Genomic DNA, 13453 nt, shown 5'->3' on the forward strand with positions numbered 1-13453 from the left:
GTTCAAGAGTAAGGAGAGTTTACCACCTACCTCTCCTGGCTTGTCCGGAGTCTCCACTGGTGGGTGCCTTCCTTAGGGACACGTTGATGCTGAAAGCTAGCCTTTCTTAGGCCCTAGGCCATCCGAAGGAGCAAAATCGAGCCTGAGTAGAACCCTAGCTAGCCCCTCTTCCCCGAGTGCTGGCCTTCTACAGAGCGAAGACAGCAGCCCTACCCCAGGAGGAATCAAAATCATTCCTGGCGGCCCCTGCTCTTTGCCGCTCCCACTTGCCACTCTCCAGCCCTGTGTAACATAAACAGGGCTTTATTATCTCAAGCCCACCATGTCCTCTGAGAGTTCTGTAAATGGAACACCACACAATAACTTGTTTATTAATAACGACTTGTCCCCTCCCTCAGCCTGGCTCACTCACTCACCGCTGCGTCCCCCCCCCCATACATAATGAAGGAACTGTGTGGCCTGTGACACAAGCCAGGCTGTGCTCTTCAGGCCGAGGGGATAGATGGAGAGAGGTACCAGCCTGGACCAGGCTCCTTAAGGTGGGGGTAGCAAGGAGCAAACCCCTGCTAGAACTCAAAGACATCATGTTGTGTGAGGCAGTGTTAGAGCCAGCCCTGCTCTATACATAGCAGGTCCTACGCGAGCCCATGCCAGGGTTATCCAACACCAATCCTGTTCTATCCAGGGCAGACAAGGTTCTCCAAAGCCTCCGCCCACTGGCCCACTTCTGTGGAAAAGTCTGGGCACAGACCTCTCTCTTCCATTCAACACCCCATGACACTTCTGCTGACCGAACACCTCCAGTCCCTACAGTGGCCCTTCAGGAACAGCTTCCGACTGACTGCCACACTGTTTTTCCTTCTGATGGGCAAGTTGGGGTGGGACACGGGTTCTCCAAACCCTCCTCTGGAGAGCGGGAAGTCTAGAACATTTAAAGGTCTTAAAAATGTTTGAGCCCTCTGATCCGTGAAGTTCATTTCTGGAAGTGGATGTGAAATGAAAACTCAAGGCTGGCAAGAAAATTCAAGTCAGAGCTCAGGCGAATACAGACCTCAGAACCTGTGGGAGCAGCGTTCCAGGCCCTCTCGGACTCTGCACGGAACCTGTGCGTGCTTTGACCTATCCCCAAACGACAGACAGTTCCTGGTGTGTTTTAAACAATGGGCAAATCATTGCTCTTCTGTATTATTTAAGGAATAACGGCAAGAAAAGGTCTGCACATGTTCATACAGACAGACTTTTTTCTGAGTATTAGTTGTACTCATAATTTCAAACTCACAAACACGAAACGATATTGAGAGAGAGAGAGAGAGAGAGAGAGAGAGAGAGAGAGAGAGAGAGATTAGCTATTGGTAGGGGGAAATGACAATTACACTGTATCCACAGTTTAAAAGAAAATAGAAATTATAAATTCTGAAACCAAAGGAACCTGGCTCCAAAATCTGCTTCTGTCATTTACAGACTGACTGACTTTAGGCAAGGTACTGTGGGCCTTTGTTCCCTTATTTACGTGTTAAAGTACACGGATTCAGGAAATGAATGAGGTATATGGTGAATATTTTAAAAGATTAAACTTTTATCATCACAGGCAATGAAGCCCAATGATGAAACAGTGTACGATAATACCTTAATAAAGTAAAAAGCAAGTGGGAAAATAGAAGGATAGTCATTGGGAGTAAAAATACAGAAAATGTGCATTTTCTCCTTTATGTTTCTATCTTCTAAATTTTCTGGAAGGGATATAAATGGCCTTTGTCCACAGGAGTATGGTGGTTAGGGCACGTTGAAGATGGTGGCCTCAGCTTTGTATATGGCCTTCCCTTGGGACACAGTCATCCGAGGTGGCCTGTCTGCCCACTGCAACAGACACCAACAGGCTCAAGGGCGTTTGCCTTTGGCTCCTCCTCTAAGCCCACATCTTGTCCCAAGCCCTTCCACTCCTCTGGCCTACAGCAAACACGGCTAGTGACATTTGTGGGGAACAGGGAGTTGGAGTAAACTATATGGGGTGGGAGGGTTGGCTTAGGGATTAGAGCGGAAATGGAGTAGGTGTGGGGGTGGGGGTGGGCAGCTAAGTCTGTCCTCTGCAAAAGCAGCCCCTCTTCCAGAGCGGTGGAGTGGAGGGGCTGACGCCCATCCCGGAGTTAGCCTATGTCAAAGAGAGACAGATAGGGAGGACACTGTGTGAGCATTCAGGTGGCTGGGGAAAAGGGAGCCACAGAAGGCAGCTGCTGCACCCCTGACTCTCTACTTTCCCGATGCAGGCAGCTCAATGTTTCTGCCATATTTCGCCATTGCCCTGGCTTTTTTCCTGGCAGCCCACCAGCCATCTCTCAAAGCCTCCTGGAGGTACATCTCCTTTCCCAGCCTTGGGAGCTGACTCCCCAGAATGGAAATGGGGTTGGGGAGAACAGAAGTGGAGAGGACTGTGGACAGAGAAGAGAGCTGCCAGCCCACCTGAATGTGGGTCACATTCGCAGAGACAGCAGGCAGGCCAATTCAGAATGGCTGCAGTAACAGCTGGTGGGCCTTGGAGGAGCACTCATGGCATCCTGGCCAGGCAGCTGAGTTGTACCCAGCTTTGCACCCTCAGGGTCGCTCGCCTTCTGGCCGTAGCCCCTCCCCCTCCAGGTGACCTCATGTATCAAGTCCAACCTTTTGACTTTTTCATGTTGGGATAAATCCGAGATACCACGATTTAAAGGATGGCTGGCTTTTGTGGCCAAAGACTGCTAGGCAGAGGTGACAGGGCTAAGCAGAGCAAGCCAGAAACTCTCCATTCTTCCTGTCAGATAATAGGTAACCTCTGGGTATATACTCTGGTCCAGTTCGGAAGTCAAATGTTTTTGTAACAGAAGGCAGGGTCATGGTAGATTCTGTCCGAAGAGCTTAAGCAGAAATTGGGTAGCCCCTTCAGAGCTGTAGAGAATCTGACACTGAAGGGCAGTGGGCTACAACCACCCCTGAGGTTTTTTCCAGGACTGAAACCTAGAGTCCACAGGTTGGCAGCAGCTGTAGAGAAGTCGGGCATTGAAGTTAATGAGGTAAATGTACTATTGTGACTGTCTACTTGATAGGACCGAGAAAAGGAGCTCAAAGAAACACATCACTGGGAATGTGTGTGAGGGTGTTTACAGAGAGGGCTAAGGGGAACCCCCCGCACCTTCCCACCATCTGTGGGCCTGGATGGAATCGAAGAGAAAGGGGGAAAAGCCCTTGTAGACATCGTCTCTGCTTCCTGGCTGCTGGGAGGAAGGACATGATACTCATGGCGCCCATGAAGGGGGCAGCAATGTTGGCCTCTTGGAAGAGCTGAGTAGCTAAGCACTGGCGCAGATGTAGCCCAGTGGACAGGTCCGTCATGGCGCTGCTGGAGGAAGAGAGCAGCCCAGGTCAGAAACTGGTGTGGCAGTGTGCACCAAAGCCAAGACACAAGTATCCCGAGGCCTGGCAGCAATGCCTCCATCCAGCAGAAAGCAGTACGTGTGTCCACAAGGAACATTAATGAAGACTAAGACCTATGAAACGTTTAAGTAGCCAAGACAACCCTGAAACAGAGCAAAGTCAGAGATTTCATACTTCACCGTCTCAAAACTTAAAAAGCCATGGTGAGGAAATCAGTGTGCTCAATCGAGACAGAACAATGGAACTGAACGGAGAGGCCACAGATCAACGTATACGGTTATGGACAACGTATGTGATAAGAGCCCCGGTCTACCACTGGATCAGAGAGGAAGAGTGTCATCAACAAACGGCACTGGGACAGCCACATTGTCACTTGAAAAATAAAAATAAAGTTGAACCCTTCAGTATGCTTCAGTTATAAACAAAAATTAAGTAGAAATGGATCTGTGACCCGGATATTAGTGCCAGAACCACAGCACTCTGATGATAAAATAAAATACAGCTCCAGCGTCCTTGAGTGTGAAAAAAAATGATTCTTCAATGTGATGCAGAAGCAATGAAAGGGAGGGGCTGGATAAACGGGGCTTCATTAAAACATCTCTGCATCCATAGCTTATTACCGAAAGGCGGAAGAAAATCTACAGAATGGGAAAAAACTTCTTCTCAAATTGTATGTCTCATAAGAGTTTAATGCCCAGAATCTATAAAGACTCAACCATGAATGAAAAAGAGATGTCGAAAGATTGTCGCTAGGGAATGAAAGCACAGTGGGGCACCACCACAAGCAGAGCTATAATCAGTGAGAATAACAGTGTTGGCAAGGAGAAGGCTGGGGCTCCCCTGCACCCCTGTGAAAGCAGGAAACGATGCAGCCGCTGTAGGAAGTAGTCCTTTGGTAAACTAAACAGAGAGCACCTTCACCCCTAGATGAAGAGTCCAAAAGAAGAGAAAAAAGGAACCGGATATCTACACATGAATATTCACTCCAGTATTCATAACAGCAAAAGGCGAGTCCTACTCCACTGTCCGAGAGCAAGAGGAAAACACATCTATACATCTATATGACCCCGCCATTGTCTTGGTTAGGGTTTTACTGCTGTGAACAGACACCATGACCAAGGCAACTCTTATAAAAGAGGACATTTAATCGGGGCCGGCTTACAGGTTCAGAGGTTCAGTCCATTATCATCAAGGTGGGAACATGGCAGCATCCAGGCAGGCACGGTGCAGGAGGAGCTGAGAGTTCTACATCTTCATCTGAAGGCTGCTAGCAGAATACCGACTTGACCAGACAGCTAGGTCGAGGGTCTTAAAGCCACACCCACAGCGACACATCTACTCCAACGAGGCCACACCTCTTTTTTTTTTTTTATTATTAACTTGAGTATTTCTTATATACATTTCGAGTGTTATTCCCTTTCCCAGTTTCCGGGCAAACATCCCCCTCCCCCCTCCCCTTTCTTATCGGTGTTCCCCTCCCCACCCTCCCCCCCATTGTCCCCCTCCCCCCAACAGTCTAGTTCACTGGGGGTTCAGTCTTAGCAGGACCCAGGGCTTCCCCTTCCACTGGTGCTCTTACTAGGATATTCATTGCTACCTATGGGGTCAGAGTCCAGGGTCAGTCCATGTATAGTCTTTAGGTAGTGGCTTAGTTCCTGGAAGCTCTGGTTGGTTGGCATTGTTGTACATATGGGGTCTCGAGCCCCTTCAAGCTCTTCCAGTTCTTTCTCTGATTCCTTCAACGGGGGTCCTATTCTCAGTTCAGTGGTTTGCTGCTGGTATTCGCCTCTGTATTTGCTGTATTCTGGCTGTGTCTCTCAGGAGCGATCTACATCCGGCTCCTGTCGGTCTGCACTTCTTTGCTTCATCCATCTTGTCTAATTGGATGGCTGTATATGCATGGGCCACATGTGGGGCAGACTCTGAATGGGTGTTCCTTCAGTCTCTGTTTTAATCTTTGCTTCTCTCTTCCCTGCCAAGGGTATTCTTGTTCCCCTTTTAAAGAAGGAGTGAAGCATTCACATTTTGATCATCTGTCTTGAGTTTCATTTGTTCTAGGCATTTAGGGTAATTCAAGCATTTGGGCTAATAGCCACTTATCAGTGAGTGCATACCATGTATGTCTTTTTGTGTTTGGGTTAGCTCACTCAGGATGATATTTTCCAGTTCCAGCCATTTGCCTACGAATTTCATAAAGTCGTTGTTTTTGATAGCTGAGTAATATTCCATTGTGTAGATGTACCACATTTTCTGTATCCATTCCTCTGTTGAAGGGCATCTGGGTTCTTTCCAGCTTCTGGCTATTATAAATAAGGCTGCAATGAACATAGTGGAGCACGTGTCTTTTTTATATGTTGGGGCATCTTTTGGGTATATGCCCAAGAGAGGTATAGCTGGATCCTCAGGCAGTTCAATGTCCAATTTTCTGAGGATCCTCCAGACTGATTTCCAGAATGGTTGTACCAGTTTGCAATCCCACCAACAATGGAGGAGTGTTCCTCTTTCTCCACATCCTCGCCAGCATCTGTTGTCCCCTGAGTTTTTGATCTTAGCCATTCTCACTGGTGTGAGGTGAAATCTCAGGGTTGTTTTGATTTGCATTTCCCTTATGACTAAAGATGTTGAACATTTCTTTAGGTGTTTCTCCGCCATTCGGCATTCCTCAGCTGTGAATTCTTTGTTTAGCTCTGAGCCCCATTTTTTAATAGGGTTATTTGTTTCCCTGTGGTCTAACTTCTTGAGTTCTTTGTATATTTTGGATATAAGGCCTCTATCTGTTGTAGGATTGGTAAAGATCTTTTCCCAATCTGTTGGTTGCCGTTTTGTCCTAACCACAGTGTCCTTTGCCTTACAGAAGCTTTGCAGTTTTATGAGATCCCATTTGTCAATTCTTTTTTTTTTTTTTTGGTTCTTTTTTTTTTTTTTCGGAGCTGGGGACCGAACCCAGGACCTTGCGCTTCCTAGGTAAGCGCTCTACCACTGAGCTAAATCCCCAGCCCGTCAATTCTTGATCTTAGAGCGTAAGCCATTGGTGTTTTGTTCAGGAAATTTTTTCCAGTGCCCATGTGTTCCAGATGCTTCCCTAGTTTTTCTTCTATTAGTTTGAGTGTGTCTGCTTTGATGTGGAGGTCCTTGATCCACTTGGACTTAAGCTTTGTACAGGGTGATAAGCATGGATCGATCTGCATTCTTCTACATGTTGACCTCCAGTTGAACCAGCACCATTTGCTGAAAATGCTATCTTTTTTCCATTGGATGGTTTTGGCTCCTTTGTCAAAAATCAAGTGACCATATGTGTGTGGGTTCATTTCTGGGTCTTCAATTCTATTCCACTGGTCTATCTGTCTGTCTCTGTACCAATACCATGCAGTTTTTTATCACTATTGCTCTGTAATACTGCTTGAGTTCAGGGATAGTGATTCCCCCTGAAGTCCTTTCATTGTTGAGGATAGCTTTAGCTATCCTGGGTTTTTTGTTATTCCAGATGAATTTGCAAATTGTTCTGTCTAACTCTTTGAAGAATTGGATTGGTATTTTGATGGGGATTGCATTGAATCTGTAGATTGCTTTTGGTAAAATGGCCATTTTTACTATATTACTCCTGCCAATCCATGAGCATGGGAGATCTTTCCATCTTCTGAGGTCTTCTTCAATTTCCTTCTTCAGTGTCTTGAAGTTCTTATTGTACAGATCTTTTACTTGCTTTGTTAAAGTCACTCCGAGGTACTTTATATTATTTGGGTCTATTATGAAGGGTGTCGTTTCCCTAATTTCTTTCTCGGCACCTCTTAATAGTGCCACTCCCTGGGCCAAGCATTTGCAAACCATCACAGTCATAAACAAGAATGAAGCGGCTGGGCATGTGGCTCAGCGGGCACAGTGCTTGCCTGGGTGGATTTGATCCCCGTCATCATGAATAAGTGGAGAAAGAATGAAGTTCAAACTCATGCTAGAACATGACGAACCTTCAGAGCATTATCCTGGGGCTGGAGAGGTGGCTCAGGCGTGAAGGGCACCACTTACTCTTCCGAAGGGCCCGAGATCGATTCCCAGCACCCGCACAGCAGCTCACAACTGAGACTCCAGGGGATCCAATGTCTTCCATTCTATAGGACTCTGTGCACATGCGGAGCGCGCAGCTCATAAAATAACACACGTAGGCACAAAAATAAAACGTAAATAAATGGCTTAAAAATTAAAATCTTAAAAAAAAATTAAAATCTTTTTTTAAAAAAAAAAAAGTATGCCAACTGGAAAGACCCAGACGGGAAGGGACAAAGCCGGTGTTATTTCATGGCTATGGGTGAGCCGGAATAATTGAATCTGTGGAGATGGGAATTAGAGCCGAGCTATGAAGGGCCTGCACGGCAGGAAGCAGGTAGTGTAGCTGCTGCTTGGTGGCCCGCAGGTAGCCGGCACAGGTCTCTATCTGCAGTCCTTGGGAAGTCGACAGTCCTAACTGCTGCCCAGTGCCCAGGATCTAGAACACGCCGCTGTATTTATCATAAATCCGAAATGACTAAAATCATTTAAATGTCTCCATATCCACAATTTCAAAATAAAAGGGAAAAAAAAAAGCTGCAGCATCCTGCCCGGCTTTTGCCATCAAGCCCCAAATATATGACCCCAAAGAATCGGCTGCTGGGCAAGTGTGTTGGGAGAGGCTGCTCTCTGGGGGCAGTGTTCTTCAACCCTTGGAGTGAGTTACTGTGGTGATGAGTGGCCAGGGTGCCTGTACTTGGCTCTGAAATTCCGCTGACCTTCATCTACTTTCAGTCCTGGTTGCAAATGAGGACAGTGTCACCAGCCTCCTACGCCTCCCCCTGGGCTACTGACTAGATCACCATCTCCACCCCTGCTAGCTTCCGGCTTTGAACAAGGAGAAGACCCACTCCACCTATCTGGCCAAACATCCCTGGCCTAGTACTTGGCTCAAAGCTACTTTCCCAGAAAGCTGGCTAAAATGCTTCATTTTTAAAGGGCATCCCTGACAGTCCAGGTTACCGTAGGAAACATTTAGAATGTTCGAAATGTAACTCACCAGGTACCACCTGTGTTTCTCACCAGCCCACCTTCTTTTCTAATCGCCTACCCCTGCCACCACCCATAGAAAGCAACACAAGCAGCAGCGTTCTCTGTATGGTCCCTTCCCAGCCAGCCTCCCTAGGGATCCTTCTATCCTTATTAAGATGGGACACCTGGGGCTGGACAGAGGGCTCAGTGGTTAGGAGCCTCGACTGCTCTTCCAGAGGTCCTGAGTTCAATTCCCAGCAACCGCGTGGTGGCTCACAACCATCTATTTGAGATCTGATGCCCTCTTCTGAAGAGAGCAACAGTGTACTTGCCTACAGAAAATAAAGAGGTTAAAAAGAAAAAAGAAAAGAACTTTGGACATGAAGATGGGACACCTGTTCCGAGCCTAGGTTCCTCACTGCCTCCCTACCACACTTCCCGGCTATATTTTAGGCTTCATCCCACTTTAAACACCTGAAAGGTACATCTTTCTTTAATTTCCTAAAGGCGCACATAATTCAATATCCATTCACAGCAGCCTCTTTTTAAAACCAGCCTAGAAAGCTGCCTCTTCTTTCAAATGAATTGGAATTTATACATTTAAATGAGTGGTGTCTTCTTCAAAGAGGTCCCCTGGGAACCCATCTAAATAGCCGACAATGCACCGGCTCAATCTTAGAGCAGAATGGTTTTTTTTTTCCTCTCTCTTTCTTTTTTTCAGCTCTCTCTGTGGTAGTGCCTTCAAAGCCTTTTTAAAGGGCCCCCACGGAGGTGTGACTGCATCCCATCTGAGTACAGGAAATCTTCCTTTTCCCTTAGGTTGAAAGATGGAGCGAAGGTTGGGGGAGCTGGGGAGGGTGTGGTGCAGCTGGGGATACTGTTTGGTGTCAAAAGCAAAGAGAGAGAGAGAGAAGCCTTTGTGGCTACCGCCCTGGAAGAAGATAGAGTCTACACAGCGGCTCCCCTAAAGAAACAAATGTGCAGCTTGGGGCGGTGGTAACAACAGCAAAAAGGGTTGAAAAAGGGCCAGCTGGGCAGCTGTCGTGACACGCCCTTAAAGTGTTCAACCCCGTTACTCCTTCTTGACCAGGGATTAGGAACCAGAAACTTCTCTCAAGTGTCCCCAGTCATGAGCCCGAGGGCAGCACAGGTAGTAAATGATCTCCAAAAGCAGACATGACGGACGAGGTAATCCAGATCAGCCAGTTCTCCAATAGTTAAACACCAAATCACCACGTGACTGGACACTCTAACGCTGTGTGTGCCCCCAAAGGACGGAAAACAGTGTTCAAACAGAAACCTACACACGAAAGCATTCATAGCAGCACCTCCTACCTCAGAAGGGACACCAAGAGCCTACCGGCAGATGATCGGATAAACGTGCCTACAGCCAAGACATCAGGTACCCATGCACACTGGATCAACAGCTTAAGCCTTGCAAACCAAACATAAGGAGCGAAAGAAACCAGATGCCCAAAGTTAGGTTATGAGATGCCAGCTATGTGAAACGTCCAGAGACAGAACAAGTGGTTGCCAGAGGCTGGGAACCCAGCAAAGGAAATGACTGCTTAACTAGCAGAGGGTTTCCTCTGGGGTGCAACAAACATCCCTGGAACTAGACGCCAATTAACTGTGCACTTTTGCTTGGTCCAAGAAGGCTGGCATGGGAAAGGACCTGGGTTCCAACTCCAGCACTAGGGGGAAGAATATTTAAATGTAAATTTTATATACATAGATTTGACTACAGTGGGTTGGTCTGATACTGCTTGTATTCAAACGCTAAATTCTGTACCCCCCAAATCTGGTTGCTCCAAGATGAGCAGATCCTCACATATACCAGCTTCTGTTGTAGAACCCTTGCCCCTTACTCAAGTTATCTGTGATTGGTTAATAAAGATGCCTATAGACTATAGTTGGGCAGAAGAGGTAGACGGAGCTTCAGTTCCCAGACTTGGGGTCTGAGACAGGAACCACGAGGGAGGAGAAGAGGAGGAGTAGGGAGGAAGGTAACATGGAGTAGGCAGATCCTTGACAGCTTGGCCGTGAGGACCAGCTGTTGGAGTAGGAATGGCTCAAGAGGAACACAGCAAGTGACATCTCAGGGTTATTGACAGGGAAGCAGAGAAAATGTCGGAGAGGGTTGATATCTGCCCAGCGCTAGTGCTTTAAGGCGTATTATAAACATATAGGTGTGTGCCTTTTATTTAGGAACTCAGTGATCAAAGGTGGGGTAGAAATGCCCACATACTATTTACACCAACATTTTACCATGAGAAAGAAAGGAGAAGTGCCTGTGCTGGATTCTAGTAGGAGAGGTCTTTAAACCAGACAACGGCAGCTATGGAACCCAGTTAGTAACTCTGCCAGGCAATAGGAGTGAGGAGGCAGAAAGTACAGAGGACGCTGCCCAGCAACGATCAACCCAGCGCCCTCACTCTTTACAGTTTCAACCTATCAGGCCTTGTCGTGAACACTGATGAGGATAATGGGGCCAGAGTGGAAAAGATTCCCAGGGGAGGGGCAGGGGGCGACTAAGCAAAGTGAGAGGGGGACCTTTAGAGCAGCCGTGGATCCCACTCACCCTGAACCTGCCTCACATCGTGGCCGTCAGCTTACAAACTGCAGGCCGCAGAGGGTAAGGGAAGAGCTGGAGGACATAATACCAGTCTTCCCACAGCAGCTGGTTGTCGCCACAGCTACCCAGCCTCCCTTTCCCCGCTGTCTTCCCTTCCTATCCGGACCCCCACTGATGGTCACAGATGATCCTGGTGTGTACCTGCAGCCCAGCTATGGCCTCGTCAGAGAAGCACCGGCACACGGCCGCTGAGCCTGCTCACCAGCAAGTCCACCTCCCTGGCAGCCTCCAGCCCAGAGGTATAGCTCCCTAATCTTTATGCAGAAGGATTTACCAACACAGAGGAAAGAAAAGACCCTTAGCAGCAATTACAAGACTAATGCTGTGAAGTTCTAAATGATCATGACAGGCCCAGGTCTCTCGTTAGTTACGAAAGCCAGTGAATCCGGGGAGCAGCAAAATTCTAAAGTGAGACAATAACTTGAAATTTTCAATGGTCTCGTTTAGTGTAGCTGTTGGAGCCAAGAGGGCCCCTGGGAAATATTGAGAGAGAAGCCAAGGAAGATGCCTGCTCCTGGCCTTCTGTTCATTCATTCTGTAACCACACAGAAATCTGGGCTCCTACTGTGTGGTACCAAGATAAAGTCCTTGCCACAGCAATTACCGGGGTAGAGTGTGGGACGTGGACTTTCCAGTTAACTGCATGCTGCTAGAGTCTTCCCACCAACAGAGACCAGGGCTGGTTGCTGCAGGCAGCAATGGGAGGATGCTCCCCTCATAATGTCACTCTGAGCCAAGGGGACCTGGTACAGGGAGCAGAGCATGGCTAAAATCAGTGCAGTCAAGTTAGCCACCAGAAACGTTGGATGAAAAACACCCAGTGTTCTTGTGCTAAGGCAAGAGATCGGGGGTCAGCCAGTGAGAGGACCCCTTAGTTTTGACGTTTTAGAAACAGAAGATCATAGATCTGGTGGAGAGCGAGTTGCCACAGTCATTGAGGGCTCAAGCTCCCAGCAGTGAGCTGACATGTAATGGAGTGAGCCCAGGTGCAGGCAATCTCTACTTCACACAAAGTCTCTGAAAACACAAAAGAAATGAGAGAGAAGGAAAATGTCAACTAGAAAGCAAGGAAGGAGAGAGAGAGGGAAGTGGGAGACGGAGCTGGGTAAGGAGAGGATGCTCGGAGAGGTAACAGGCAAGCAGGCCTGTTGCCATGGCAACACCTTTCCTGCCTGGTACCCGGGAATAAATTATTGATCAGGGATAGTGGTTCTCTCCCCTTCAAAGCCAGCCCCTGGTGCCCTCTTCACTGCCATCATCATTCTCGCCCCCACTCCACTTGCTCTGAATTTGCCTTAGTGAGTCACTCCGAGACCCAACCGGAGTCCAGAGAATCACAAGGTCTTCTCCACACGCCCCAGGCTGTCCCTTGTCATCACAAAGCTTTGCTCTTCCAGCCACCTGTTACAGACGAATTATGTTGTCTTCAGACTCCTGTTGAAATGCTAACCCCGGGTAAGCGAAGAAATACGCAGTTACTATTGTGGGCTCTAGTCTAATAATAGCCTGGTATATACTGGGGTATAGACAAGCACAGAGAGAAAAGGGTGTGAAGACACAGAGAAAGTGGCTGCCCAGGACCACAGGGAGAGCTCTCGGAGGAAATCATCCCTGGGAACATCTGTATCTCATACTTTAGCTTCGAATGGGAGGAAACCAGTGTGTGCATTGAAGCCACCTGGTCTATGGTATTTGTATTGGGTGGCCCTAGAAAACCTAATTAGGAACCCCTGAAAGTCATCTAGAAGCTTTGCAGGACTGAAAACAATCTCAAGGGGTCAGAGGGCAGTGAAATGCCATGTGTTCCTGCCATGGGCTCCAAGGCAGAGGCCACAGGAAAGGCAGGGCAGCCAGCCATAAGCCTAGCCACAGCTCTGGCAGCAGATAGGCAGGGACAGACAACATAGGGGCTAGCACTGGTCCTACATCACGAACTGTGCAGTTTCTGGGGGTTCCACCCTCTAGACTGAGAAGACAGGAGACTGAAGGCAGAGTGAGACACGGGGAGAAGGGAAGCCAAGGCCCCAGGCCCCTGCTGGGTGGATGGGCTGGGACTTATTTTCAGGAAGATGGAGAACCTACTGTCCCAAGGGCAGAGATGGAGGAGGGACCTTAGCTCAAGCCAACAAGACCAGACAGTTCCACACAGTGTCAGTGTGCCTATAGAGTAGCCCAGCCACTGTGGGTTACAGGATGGCAGGGACTTCGGCATGGCCCTCAGTTGGCCAACAGTATCCCCTGAGAACCAGGAACAGGCAGGCATTACTCACACAAGCACTGTGCCTCTGTTCAGCAGCACCCTTTAGGCCACTGAAAGTGCACCAGCAAGGGACTAGAGAGGGAGACAGTGTATGAATACACTTCTGTCCAGCTATTGGCTATTGGCATCTTTATTTGCCA

At 48.1% G+C, this 13453-nt stretch overlaps 1 protein-coding gene across 36 annotated transcripts in view; it reads right to left on the reverse strand.

The window, feature by feature from the left end:
- The window catches only part of Nfasc (neurofascin), a 186575-nt gene that overhangs the window by 151447 nt on the left and 21675 nt on the right, over window positions 1-13453 (reverse strand). The window contains 1 exon segment of one of the 36 annotated variants that reach the window (NM_001160315.3): window positions 31-339. The gene's annotated coding sequence lies outside the window, so the exon portion shown is untranslated. 36 annotated transcript variants of the gene reach the window in all.

This window comes from Rattus norvegicus, chromosome 13 (assembly GCF_021556685.1).
Source record: "Rattus norvegicus strain SHRSP/BbbUtx chromosome 13, alternate assembly SHRSP_T2T, whole genome shotgun sequence".
Lineage (NCBI taxonomy): Eukaryota > Metazoa > Chordata > Mammalia > Rodentia > Muridae > Rattus > Rattus norvegicus.